Source organism: Sorex araneus, chromosome 11 (genome assembly GCF_027595985.1).
Source record: "Sorex araneus isolate mSorAra2 chromosome 11, mSorAra2.pri, whole genome shotgun sequence".
Taxonomy (NCBI): domain Eukaryota; kingdom Metazoa; phylum Chordata; class Mammalia; order Eulipotyphla; family Soricidae; genus Sorex; species Sorex araneus.
The window spans coordinates 49,736,589-49,749,769 of NC_073312.1; the positions used below are offsets into that span (position 1 = coordinate 49,736,589).

Here is a 13,181-nt window from a genome sequence, read left to right on the forward strand (position 1 = left end):
TACATCCTAAAGAGGGCCAGGGAGCTAGCTTGAGGGCATGGAGCTGAGTCTTGAGTTTTATTGCCACATGGTATGACACCCCAGCCATATCATCACATGCTGTTCTGGTGCTCCCCCCCCCTGTACTACAGTAAAGTGACCCCCAATCCCTCTGGCCACAATAATTGCATCCCAGGCTGAGTAGCAAACCATTAGGCTTGAACTGCAGGCTGAGGGCTGCAGGGAGTTTCTTCCTCAGGTGGAGGCTCCTATAAAATTATGTACTGATGGCAGGACAATAGGACAGGGGTTTGGGGTGCATGTGTCTGACCCCTGGTGATCTGATGATTTGATCCCTGGTACCTCATAGGGCCCAGAAAATGGCTCAGTATAGCCTCAGAGGTCCTATGTGTCTCTGGTGGTTCCCTAGCACTGCTGGGGTGGCCCTTCTGGCCAGCACGGGACGGGAGGCTGGGGAACCCCTCCCCTCTTGGGTCCTAGCCTGGAGCCCCACTGGCTTGGTTGGTGGGATATATCCAGGAGTGGCCCCTGGGCCCCCTGAGCACTGATCAGGAGCACACAAATGTACTGAATAAATGAATGAAGTTTTTAGCATTTTCCAGGGGTGTCAAAGGTCATCTCCCCATTCTTCCCCCAGATACCTCCAAACTTGCAGGCTTCCTTCGTGAGTTGCCTGCAAAGTCCCCGGATTTCTGGAGTCTGGCCAGAGAATAGGGGTGTTCCTTCAAAGACGTGGGGGCTGCTCTTGGGCACCAGAAGACTAGGAGCGGCTTCTGAGTGGTTGGGGGTAACAGACCCTGGAACCTGTCTAAGTGGTGTAGATCCTGGCTTTACGCTTAGCGGGTATCGAGATCTCCCAAGGTCTCCTCCCTTGCCCTGCGCATCAGGGTACTCATCTGCGCAGTAGGAAGCCCCAGCCCAGCCTTAGAAGGGTGGTCGTGGTGCCCGAAGGGAAGCAGCGTTTGCCCACAAACGTACTTTCACTCCCAGATTAAGCGGAGAAAAATTTCTGCAGCTCTCAGGAGTCCCGAAAGGTCTTTCACAGGGGGTGGCCCCATCACTTTGGAGGGCGGGGGAGGGTGTTTGTGGCCCTATCCTTTTTTTTTTCTTTTTTTTAAAAAAAACAACAAAAAACCCGGAGAGCCTGGCGCGCGCGCTCTGCGCTCGGTTTCCTCCCTAGCGCTCCACCTCCGCGGGCACCTCGGCTCAGCGCTGTCCCTCTCGGCGCTCCCGCCCCGCGCGCCCAGCCCCGTGCCCCCTGTCGGAGCGGGGTCCCGCACCCCCTCTCCCGCGAGCCCGCTCCGGCGCCCGGTGTTTCCCGGCACCCTCGGCCAGCGCCCGCCCGCTCCCCGCGCTCTCGCGCCCGCCCGCTCCGTGCCCGCTCCGTGCCCGCTCCGTGCCCGCCCCGCGCTCGCTCCGCGCTCGCTCGCGCTCCCCGGCCCCGGCTGCGGAGGGAGCCGCTCTGCCCGCAGCTGGCGCAGCGCGGGGGCGGCCGCGGGTGGGCGGGTGCCGCGGGCCCCGGCTCCGAGCATGAGCCGCCGCCGGCGCCGGCCGCGCGCTGCTCGGGGCCCGACTGCGGCGCGAGGGCTGCGCGGGAGCGACGCCGGCCCGGAGCGAGGTAGGAGCGGCCGCCGGCGCCCCGCGCCTCGGTTCCTCCCCGGCGAGGCTGCGGGCTGTCCCCTCCGGTGGCGGGCGTGGGCAGGGCGGGGCGAGCGGCGGCCCAGGGTCCCGCCCGGTGCGGCCGTCGTGGGGCCGGGGCGCTGGCTCCGGGCGCCGGGTGGCGGAGGCGCGCGGAGTTGCCGAGAACTCCGCCCCGGGCTGCGGGGCGCCGGGACCCCCAGCCACCTCCCCGCGCCGGGTCTCCCGCCCCTGCAGGGTCCCCCGCTGAGCGGGCGCGGCCTGGGCGTGGCGGGAGCGCATTGGGCCGGCGGGCGTGGGCACCGGCTCGTGGGATCGCTGACCCGGGCCTGGCGTGGGGGGACGGGAGGCTGGGGAACCCGAGCAGCTCGGGGCTGCGCAGTTGGAAGTTTCCATTTGCTTGTCTGCGTTCCGGGGCCCCGCGGTGGCTTCGCACGTCCTTGCTGGGGGGGGGGGGGGGCGGGGAGGAAGGAGTGCGTGAGCCCAGCGTTTGAGGAGCGAGGGTTAGCGAGAGATGCCCGCACTGGCACCGTGGGCAAGGGTCATTTGAAGGACCGTGGTCTTGTGCAGGTGAAGCTGGTGTGTGTGTGTGTGTGTGTGTGTGTGTGTGTGTGTGTGTGTGTGTGTGTGTGTGTAACTGCTGTCTAAGCATCTCTTCACAGGAGCGGGGGCCTTATTTACTTGGAAGCCTGGAGGGGTGGGGGGCCGAGAGGTGGCGGTGGCCGCGCCCCCTCCTTCCTGCCGAAAGCCCAGCGCTCCCCTTAGTCCATCCTCATCACCCCTATCATGCTGCTCTCTCCCTGTGGGGCAAGATGGCACCTGACCCAACAGCCCAGGACATAGTCAGGCTGGCTTGCAGTAGGGGGACCACCGGGGTGCTGGTCTGCGTCCCCTTTAGGGTCTCATCTCCCCCTAGACAGTCTTGCCTTCCCGTTCTCTACTGTGACCAGGCCCTGCCCTTCCCTGGCAGAAGCCTGGAGCAGAGCCGCAGCTCCTGCTGGGAACTGGGATCCCATAGGTCTGGACTGCAGAGAGGTGGGCAAACTGCAGGCACCTGCACCCCAGACTCGGTTTCCCCAGATGGAGAGCGACAACATGGTTTCAGTGACTTCTGAGGGCCTTCCCCCAGGACACTTGCCCTTGGAGCCCCGACCCAAACAGGAGGAGGAGGTGCAGCCCCAGTGGACATAGTGGACCTGGGTGGCCAGGGGCTTCTCAGCTTCCCAGCCTCTCTTTGCTCTTAGGGGCCTGGGTCAGAGTGACCAACAGCCATCTGCTGTGTGCGGGGTAACAGCAGGACCTGAGAAGAGGCTGCACGCTGGGGAGCCTCCCGCGGATCCTCTCGGAGGGCAGCTTGGTGAAGCGGGGTGCCCTTGCTCACAGTTCTGGGTTTGGGAAGCACAAGCTAGCGTCCCCAGGTATGCCCTGAGGGCAGAAAGCCTGCCAGTGACTTTGCTTCCTCCTCTGTGTGTGGGGGTGGAGGGGCATCCTGGAACTGCCAGCCCGATGGTTCCCTTCCACCTGGCAGCTTGTGGAAATGGAGCAGCTCACACTGCGCGCAGGGGTTTGGTGTAACTTAGCAACTGCAGGCAGGGAGGCTGCAGCGGGAGGAACGGGCAGACCCCAGCCAGGCCAGCAGCTGGGAGAGGGCATATCCCGCACTGGGGCCCTCGTCAGTGGGAGGGGCCTGGGCAGGTCCCCCCCAGAGGAGTGAAACTGCAGGCTGGGATTCCGGGGAGGGGCTGGGCGCCCTGCGAGGCTGAGGGCCGGCCAGCACACCTGTCTCCCCCACTTGTAGAATAATGGAGCAAACTGGGAGAGAGATGACTGTGACTGGCCTCGAGTGTTTTCACTGCAGATTCCCGTCTCTAAGCAGAAGCCACACTGGTCAGATAGATACCTAGAGAGGTCCAGGCGGGGGTCCGGGGGGCGGGGTCAGGGTGGAGGTCGAAGCACAACCTACTGAGGGGATAGGTGAGCTGGCTGGTTGAAGTCTGTGACTTTTGTGGGTGGCTTTAGCCCAGAAGACAGTCCTCTGAGCCCTGGCCCCTCAGGGGCAGTTGAGGAGGGTCCAGGGTCTTGGTGGCCTTGCCTCAGTGTGGCCCCCGGGCGGGTCCTGGCCTCCTGTGGCCCCTGCTGAGCTGCCTCCCTTCCTGCCCCCTCCCTTGCTTGAGGCCATCTGCTCCAGCCCCGCTGGCCTCCCGTGGATGCTTGAGCTGTTTTTCTCAGGGAGCTTTCAGATGCTGAGCTGAGATCTGCCTCCTGCGTCTCCCACCCACTCGGGCTGCCGCTGGCTTCTGCCTTTGCCCTCCGTTGCCCACCTCCCTCCCGCGGCTGACTGTTTACTTAGCAACACTGCTTGCAGGCAGAATCCGAGGCTGAGGCAGGGGCGAGGCTTCACATCATCAAGTGCCTTTGGCAGGGAAACTGCAGGGGCCTGCGGCTTGGGGAAGGGCTGCTGACCCCCACTGGCCTCCTGTCCAGGCACCCTCAACCTGAGGAGGTTTGGGAGGGGTTCACTCAGCCCCCCTTTCAGAGCAAGCACCCATTCTTGTGCCTCCCCCCTTTCAGAGCAGGGAACCTTGGGATAGGGGTGGCCAAGAGGACACCTGACATGTCCTGGCTTGGCTCTCCATGCCCAATGTCCCCATGCTGGGGGTGGGAGGTCCCCAGTCTAGCCTCCCTGGAGGAGGACGAGGGGGTTGCAGACACCAGGGAAGGGTCATGGGAAAACCTAAAGCATGTCCTGGGACAGAGGAGTGGGGCTCACCTGGGCGGGGCAGAGGCAGAGCCTTGCCTGGGTGTGTCTCGGGCACGGGTGCCCTGGCTCTCGCACCCTTCCCCTGAGTACTGGTCTGTCTGGCGCTGGGAGGGAGCCCAGCCAAGGCCTGGCCTATGGGCCCAACCAGACACTCAACTCCAACATGGTGGCCGTGGGCGTGGATCAGGCCAAGTGCCGTGGGCCGTGTCAGCAAGTCGGGAGCCATGTGCATGATGGGGCAGAGGCTTGGCAGAGGGAGCCAACAAAGGGGCTCCCTTGGGCTGCACAGCGTGCTGCGGGCCAGGCAGGGGTGCTGCTGTAGCTGCCCTCTCTGAGGGTCCACAGTGAAGCGGCTCTAGGGGCCTCACTCCCCTCTAGAAAAGCTTTCCCAAAGGGCCCAAGAGCACGGTTCTGGGCAACACCCCAGGATCCGTCCTGGGAAGCTCCTGGCACCTCACTTGACAGGCTGGCACCTGGGGTTCCTACAGAGAGCAGAGCCTCTCCCCTAGACCCCCTGAGAACCTGCTTGGGTCTGCCTGTGACCCTCCTGTAGGGGCTGGGGGCCAGGGGAGAGCAGAGGCCGCGACTTTCCGAGAGGGACATGCAGGTCAGCTTGTGGGACTGAGAGCCAGCCATGGGGGTGACAGGGAGAGCCCTGGGCACTTCGTCACACTTCCTCATGGCGCAGGGTCCCTGTCTCCTGGCCTCTGAGGTGAAGTGGCTGCGCTGCCTGCCCGGCAGAAGCACAGTGACCTCCTCTCCAGCTCCGCGGCTTCCTCTCTGGCTCTTTTGCGCCCTCCTCCCCTCCCCTGCCTGCTGACTTTGAAGCCCTGTTCTCAGCTTGCTCACCCCACTTCCTCACTTCCCACTCACCCAGCCCCCTTCAATCTGGCACCCCCTTCACTGCAGGGAGATGGTCTGCAGAGACCAGCTCCAGCCCCACAGGGGCTCCTGCCCTGTTTCTGGGGTGTGGCCCCCACCCAGACCACGTCCTCTCACTCACCTTCCTGTCCTGGCCATCCAGTGTCCCCATCCCTCCTGGCTGGCACCCGCACCCTCTGTCCCCCTCAGCCATGGCTTCTGTTCCCTCCTGCAGAGTGTCAGCGTGGCCTGTCCTCTGCCCTGTCGCAGTCAAGCCCGGGATGCCGGACACCGCCCCGGTGCCCCACAGGCAGCCCACCAGCATCACTGGCCACACCCGGGCTGCCCATGAGCGGGGGGGGGGGGGGCCTTTGGTGGCTCCCCTATACCTCTGCCACTCATTATTCTGTACCCGCCTCGCCCCATCTCTCTTCCACCCCCTCCTCTGTTCCTGCCCACCTGGTTGTTCCCAGCCTTCCCTGGGTGTGTCTTGGGCAGGGGTGCCCTGGCTTTCGCACCCTTCCCTGAGTACTGGTCTGTCTGGCACTGGGAGGGAGCCCAGCCAAGGCCTGGCCACTCAACTCCAACATGGTGGCCGTGGATCAGGCCGAGGGCCATGGGCCGTGTAGGCAAGTCAGGAGCCATGTGCGTGATGGGGCAGAAAGGTGCAGGGCCAGGGCTGGGTGGCTGTCCCCTTCAGGGAGCAGGGAGGGGGACAGAGTCACAGGCGAAGGGGGTGCAGTCCCTGGGGACCGGCCTTGTCGGAGAGGAGCGGCGGGGGTGGGGCCCGGAGGCCAGGCCCTGGCCTGTTGTCACCACTTCCGCTCCTCCAAGTGTCACCCTCAGACTCTACCTTGAAGAGAGAGTTCTCCCTGGATCCCGTTGCCATGGCAACGCTGTTAACAAAGAGTCGCTTCCGTGGAGGAGGCTGGCTCGCCCAGAAGCTGAGGGGGCTGGGCAAGGGGGTGCAGGCGTTCTGACGGTTTATTAAGTGAGACCTGCTTCCCCGCCCCCACTGAGGCTGCCTGGGTGGCACCCGAACCCCTCCCTCCTCCTCCTCTTTCCTGTCCCCAGGGCTTCTGGTGCCCAGCCCCACCTTAGATGTCTGTCCGGGAGCCTCCAGTCTTCTGAGTGACGCCTCATCCTGAGGTTGGGAGAGGCTCCTCGCTAGCAACTCTCTGGCCCGCAGAGTGGGGGTGAGGCAGGGAATCCAGAGTGAGGTGTGGCTGGGACGTGCCCACCCAGTCCAGCACCCTGAGACTCTTCCCAGAGGAAGAGCCAGAGTTTGTCACTGGTGAAACCCAATTGTGGGGCCCTGACGTCTCCCTGGGACCTCCCTGAAGGCCCTTCGCCTGGGAACTCTGAGCCTGCTCTCTGGGTGCCCCCCAGGAAGGATCTTGAGGAAGTGAAGTGCCAGCAGGACCCTAAGCCCCAGCCAGGCGTCCAGGCTAGGCCGGCAGGGAGGGTTGGCCCTGGCCACTGGACCCAGGCTCTGCCTTCAGAGTTGGGGGTGCGGGCAGGAGGGCAGGAATGGGGATGAGTGTCGAGCTGCTGGGGTTCGAGTGTTGGAATTGGAGACACCCTCATACGAGGAGCGCGTGTGTTTCTTGGGAAATTCAGAAGCCTTTCAGAGTTCGTCACTTGGCACCTGGCAGCTGCTCTAAACTGTGCAGACTGTTGGGTGGTCACAGGCGGTCCGGGCCTGTGGAGAGTCCTCCCCGCATCCCATCACAGTCAAGGCCCTTCTCTCAGCCTCGCACAGGACAGGACTCCCCAGGCCCTGAGCCCCGCCACCCTCTGGCCTAGTTGTTGGATTCACCCCACCCAGGTCAAGAACCCTGTGAGCACCAGCTCTGGGGGTTGGGGGGGTCCTGTGGGCACCTGGATCCTTCCTGGGAGGCCCCCCTGCTGGGCCAGCAAAGAACCTTATAAGGGGGTGAGGTACCAGGGAGCAGGGCTGGCCAGGGTGCAAGACAATCCCAGTGACTTCCAAGAGGGTGTTGGAGCCGGGCACGCCCCTTCTGGTGGAGCACCCTGAGTGCTCAATGACCTATAGGGAGGAGGCAGCAGATGCCAGTCAGAAGGTGGGTGAGAATTTCCTGCCAGCAGCCAGAGACTCCTCCGAGGGAATCTCACTGAAACACTGATTCAGACCAGACCTTCTGCCTACAGTGCTATGAGAAATACGAACGAAAAACAGACTCCAAAACAAGTTTGAGACTTGAAAATGTAAAGCCTAGTGAGTAGGCCAGTAAGAAAGCACAATGGCAATGGGGTGATAATGGGATTAAATGACCAAATGACAGTGAGGGATCCTGGTGGGTTGGGGCCAGAGGACTTTGTCTGGAGAGGCCATGTTCTGGGGGTGCGGCCTCCTTGCCTCTGCCTGTAACCAGGGACCCGGGCATAGGTGTCGTGGAGCAGGCGGCCAGTAGCCAGGTGGTGGGGTACAGGAGCTTCCCTGTCGTCTGGCTCACACACCACCGGCCAGCTGGTCTTCATCTCATCTTCCTCGAGATGCCATCTCGTGTCCACGACTTTACGCAGCTCACTGCCGGGCCTTGGGGGAGCCGAGGGCTGCTCTGGTCTCTCTGTTATACAGAGAAGGATGGAGCGACCATTGTGGTTGTCAGCTCTGGCTGGATGGCAGAGAAGACCAGATTGAGTGTGTCCCCGCCTCAGGCTCATAAGGCCAATGGGGTGAGGACCCTCAGCCTGCAGGCCAGTGCGGCCCCTGACTCCTGGTCTGCAGCAGGAGGCCCATCATTTCTTCCTGGCTTCATAGTCCGACTCAGGGTCAGCCTGGAGAGACAGCCAGGAATGGAGAGGCAGGCCCAGAGGGCAGTTGGTGCAAGTCAGCGTGGTGTGGCAGTGGCCGGACTGGGGAGAGCACCTGGTCCAGGAGCCCGGCCCACACCTGGTGGGCCTCTGGGTGCCGGGACATCTGTGCTCCTCAGTCAGTCCCCAGCCAGCTGGATTCCTCCCAACCTCCTGCCTCTCCTTTCTGCTCTCCTGGCTTTTCCCATCACATACTTGGAGCTTTTCTTCCTCGATGCTCCACACGGTGCCCCTTCCTCCCAGGAACAGTCTCTCCCTCAGCTGCCAGGTGCCCTGGGTCTGTGGGAATAAAGCTGAGCCACCACACCGGACTGTCGAGGAGGCGCTGCATGTCCCCGAGGCACTTCAGGCTGCGTCCAGAAGCCTCTCTGGGAACTAACTGGTTCTCTTCCCCAGCAGAATTCATTACTCGAGCTCCAGTGTTAAAGCCCAGTGTGTGGGTCCAGCACTGTGGCAAAGCAGAGAGCTAAGAGGCCTCAGCCAGCGGCCTGGGCATCAGAGTGGACACCTGCCACTCTAACCTGGGGCCTGGCATTGGTGGAGCCTGACGCACGGTGAGGAGCGTGATGGGCTGGCCAGGATCCAGGTTCTTGCTGCAGGGCTGGGGAGGCCCCTTCTCATTTCCTTCATCTGTAGCCTCAGCCTTGCAGTCTATGGAAGGTTCTAGCACAGATGATACTGGAACCCTGTCCTCAGGGCGCCCGCTGAGGACAGAAGCTGACTCACTGGGAGTTACAGGAAGGGCTGCTCCTATGCACCCCAGGGGAGGCTGCAGTGTGAGGCTTGGGGTGCAGGTCCAGCTGACCCCAGCCCCTACTGTCGCTATGACTCCTAAGGAGATGGACACCAGCCTGAGCCCTCTAATGGGGGCACTCGCGTCCCTCAACCCTGCTCTCCATTGGGGACCTGCCCTGATAACTGGGATGGCCTCAGCCTCACCCACAGGAAGTGCCTTGGGTTCAGACCCCACATGCGCTGAGGGTGCTGTTCACCAGGTGGGCCCTGAAGGATGAGCACAGGACAGGTCTGAGAGGGTGGTGAAAAAAGCCCTGACCTCACCCCCAGAAGGGTGTCTTTTTTTAAAAAATTAAAAAAAATTTTTATTGAATCACCATGCAAAAAGTTACAAAGCTTTCAGGTTTAAGTCTCAGTCATACAATGCTCAAACACCCATCCCTTCACCAGTGCACATGTTCCACCCCAAGAACCCCAGTATACCTCCCATCCCACCCCCACACCCCGTCTGTGTGGCTGATGATTTTCACTTTACTTTCTCTTTACTTTGATTACATTCAATATTTCAACAGAAACTCACTATTATTATTTGGAATTTCCCCCCAACAATCAGACCTGCCGAAAAGGCATCAATTTGATAATTTGTTTTCCATTGCTGAGAATAAAGAGCCTATGAGGTCACACGGCTGTGACAGTGGCTGCGCAGTTTTGGATTTTTGGTATTTTATTAATTAAGTCCAGAGAAATTTCTGCCAGAAGTTGCATCACTGCAAGCTCATACCTCTCTGTAGTGGACCTTAGAAGATGGCGGTCACCACACTGCCGCCGGCAAAAGGAAGGGCCAAGAGAGAAAAACCTTTCCCCCAGGAGAGTGTCTTGACCCCCACAGGAACTGAATCCTGCTTCAGGACTCTGCACCCCCACTCCCATTGGCTCAGATGGTGCTGAGACCATTCAATGAGGGTCACATCCATGTCTCCATTCCTCAATGGTGGTTTGATTCAGGGTCCCCAGGCCTGGCCTCAGGGCCCCAGGGTGCGAATGGGCCTCTCTGGACCACCCTGTGAATGCCCGCTGCCTCCCCACCTGCCAGCAGCTCTCAGCACCCCTGTGGGCTGTGATTTCCTCCGAGGCTGTTCTCTCAGAGAGTGCTGCGCAGACCTCTGGGGCCCCATGGCAGCCCCGTCCCTGTGTGGTGCCCTCCGCCCTCATGCCTGTGTATGGAACTGGGGTGTGCTGTGCACTGGGCCTGAGTCCTGAGTGCTGCACCCCACTCCCCAGGCTAGCAGGGACTCTTGGGCAAGAGGGTTCAGGGTGCTCATTGTAGTCAGGCCTTTCATTGCTGTGACGAGGCCTTTCATAAGCATTGTCTCCAGTGACAGAAGCTGGAGCTGGTGCAGGGAAATGACAGTGTGTGTGTGTGTGTGTGTGTGTGTGTGTACAGTCTTCGTGTACTGTGTGTGTACAGTGTGTATATACAGTGTATGTATACAGTCTGTGTGTACAGTGTGTGTGTACAGAGTGTGTATACAATGTGTATACAGTGTGCATATAGTGTGTGTACAGTGTGTGTATATTGTGTGTATACAGTGTGTACAGGATGTGTGTATACAGTGTGTGTATATAGTATGTGTGCACAGTGCGTGAACATACAGTATTTGTGTAGTGTGTATGTATATGAAGTGTGTGTACAGTGTGTGTATGTGTATATATATATAATGTATGTGTGTGTGTGTGTGTGTATGTGTCCCAGGTCTGCTTCACACAGGGAAGGTGCCGACGACACTGGAACCCATTACTGTCCAGCACCCTGTCCGTCCCCACCTGGGCAGGGCAAAGTCATTTCATAGGACGCTGCTGCAGGCCGAGCCTGTGGCCACCGAGGAAAGGGGGCTGGGGAGAGCAGAGAGCACAGCTCAGGACACCTGAGGGGCTGGGTCAACACAGGGGGCCCTGGTAGGCTTGGAAAGGGACCCCTGTCCAGTGATCTGGGTCTTGCAGGAAGAATCCTGATCAGTGGCAGGTCAGACCAAAGCTAGACCCGCCTGCCTCCACCACAGGGCAGGGCATCAGCCCCATCTACACCCCGCGGAGGTGTGTGTGGAGTGCCTGCGGGCTTCGGGCCTGCAGCCAAAATGCAAAAATAGAGAATGAACTTAACAGGCCACGAGTAAGTGGAGGAGGAGTGTGGCCCCTTCCGTTTAGAAGAGAGGTTGGGGGCCCCAGATGTGGTCCAGCTCCTGCTGTTCAGTCAGAAGATTGAGAGCTCAATTCTCTTCCATCCTAGGTCCTGAGTGTGGCCCCATCACATCTGCCAGGGCTCCCCTGCCCTTTTCCAGGCTGCAACATATGGAGGTATTGGGGGCATTTCTGCCAAATGTTTTTTTTTTTGTGTGTGTGTGTGTGTGTGTGTGTGTGTGTGTGTGTGTGAGGTCACACCCAGTAATGCACAGGGGTTACTCCTGGCTTTGCACTCAGGAATTACTCCTAGCGGTGCTCGGGGGACCACATGGGATGCTGGGAATCAAACCCAGTTTGGCTGCGTGCAAGTTAAATGCCCTGCCCGCTGTGCTATAGCTCCAGCCCCTCAGCCAAATGTTTTTGACCCTGGCCGTCACTACAGCAGCAGCGAAAGGAAAGGACAGGGACACCTATAAGAATGTCACATCCATGTCTCCATTCCTCAATGGTGGTTTGATTCAGGGTCCCCAGGCCTGGCCTCAGGGCCCCAGGGTGCGAATGGGCCTCTCTGGACCACCCTGTGGTTCAGGGACATTCTATAAGAATGGAGTGACTGGGGCCATTCCTGGCCAAAGAAGGTCAAAGGTCAGTGCATGCTCAAGTGTCCGGAAATGCCAAGAGCTGGGGGAGTAGGGGAGTGGATGACATTTATAACTTGAGTCAGGGGGCTTAGGGGCCTCATGCTATCTCAGGGGACACCCCACATCTGGGTGTGGTTTGCTCTGAGAGAGGAGTGAGGCTACCTTAGAAGTTCTGTGATTTCCTATTCCAGTCAGCTTTCAGCACCTCTGGGCCAAGGCCCTGGATTTACTTGGCTTTTTGTTTTTTTCTTTTGCAAATATCCGAATATCCGCAGGACTTTACGTGTGTGTGTGTGTGTGTGTGTGTGTGTGTGTGTGTGTGTGTGTATGTGTGTCTCAGGGGGCAAAGAGCAGCCTTGCTCTATTGAACACTTGTATGTTTTCCCCCGAATGGGAAGGCAGCACCATTCAGCTACGCTCTGTGGTCGCTTGCACAGACACCGTTTTGCATATACATGTGAGTCCATTTGTAGGCAGGTACACAGGGGCAGAATCATAAGGTGTAGTGGAGGAGCATTTGTGCTTTTCATAGATTTTGCCAAACGCTCTGTAGCTGTGCTAGCTCACACTCCATGACTGATGCTTGTGAGCACCTGTTTCTTGGCACCCCCTGGTCCTTTCCAATCTGGCAGGAGAGAAGAGGTGACTCCTTGAAATTTTAGTAAAATTCTTCCACCCCCAGTTTTAGGTTACACCAGGAAGTACCCAGGGGTTACTACAGGATTCCTTAGTGGGACACCGTATGGGGTGCTGGGGATTGAATCCTGATCGAACCCTGTGTGGAAGGCAAGCACCTTACCCACTATACTCTCCCTCTGGGTCCAGTTAGCATTTCTTTTATTGTGAACAAGATATTTTTATATTTTTATAGCCCATCTCTATTCTCTTTCCTGTAAACGGGTATTTGTTTTATGAACCATCTTTCTGTTGGTTGACAGTATTTTTCATTGACTCATAGGAGCTTTGTATATTAAAGAAAGTGATGCTTTGTAGTATGAGTTGAAAATTCCTTCCCCAGTTTATGGTATTTTTCACTTTGCTTGTTATGACTTTTGCCACTCTCTTTCCTTTTTTCAGTTTTTATTGAGGTTCTCTGATTTACAATACTGTTATTGGTTTCCCATGCACATAATTCCAATACCACATCCATCACCAATGTATCCACCCCTCTCCCCCAAGGACCCCAATGCTCCTCTCAACCTCCCTCCATAACTTGTTGTGTAACTTTAGGTCCCACATGTGAGAGAGATCATTTTATGCTTATCCCTTTCTTTCTTTTTGTTTTTGGGCCACACCTGGTGATGCTCAGGGTTTACTCCTGGCTCTGCAGTCAGGAATTACTACTGGTGGTGCTTGAGGGACCATATGGGATGTTGGGGATAGAACCTGGGCTGACTGCATGCAAGGCAAACGCCCTCCCCAATGTTCTGTAGCTCTGGCCCTGCACCCTTTCTCATTGACTTCATTCAGCTGATATCCTTGAGTTCACTCATGGGGTTGCAGCTATAATCATGTCAAAAATAGTT

The 13,181-nt window shown here is 58.9% G+C and overlaps 1 protein-coding gene across 2 annotated transcripts in view; it reads left to right on the plus strand.

Moving 5' to 3' along the window:
- The first annotated feature begins 1,461 nt into the window (after positions 1-1,461).
- The window catches only part of RASGEF1A (RasGEF domain family member 1A), a 68,617-nt gene continuing 56,897 nt past the window's right edge, over positions 1,462-13,181 (plus strand). Inside the window, exon 1 of one of the 2 annotated variants that reach the window (XM_055118793.1) lies at positions 1,462-1,618. The gene's annotated coding sequence lies outside the window, so the exon portion shown is untranslated. The remainder of the gene's footprint in view (positions 1,619-13,181) is intronic. The other variant, XM_055118795.1, reaches the window with a different exon arrangement.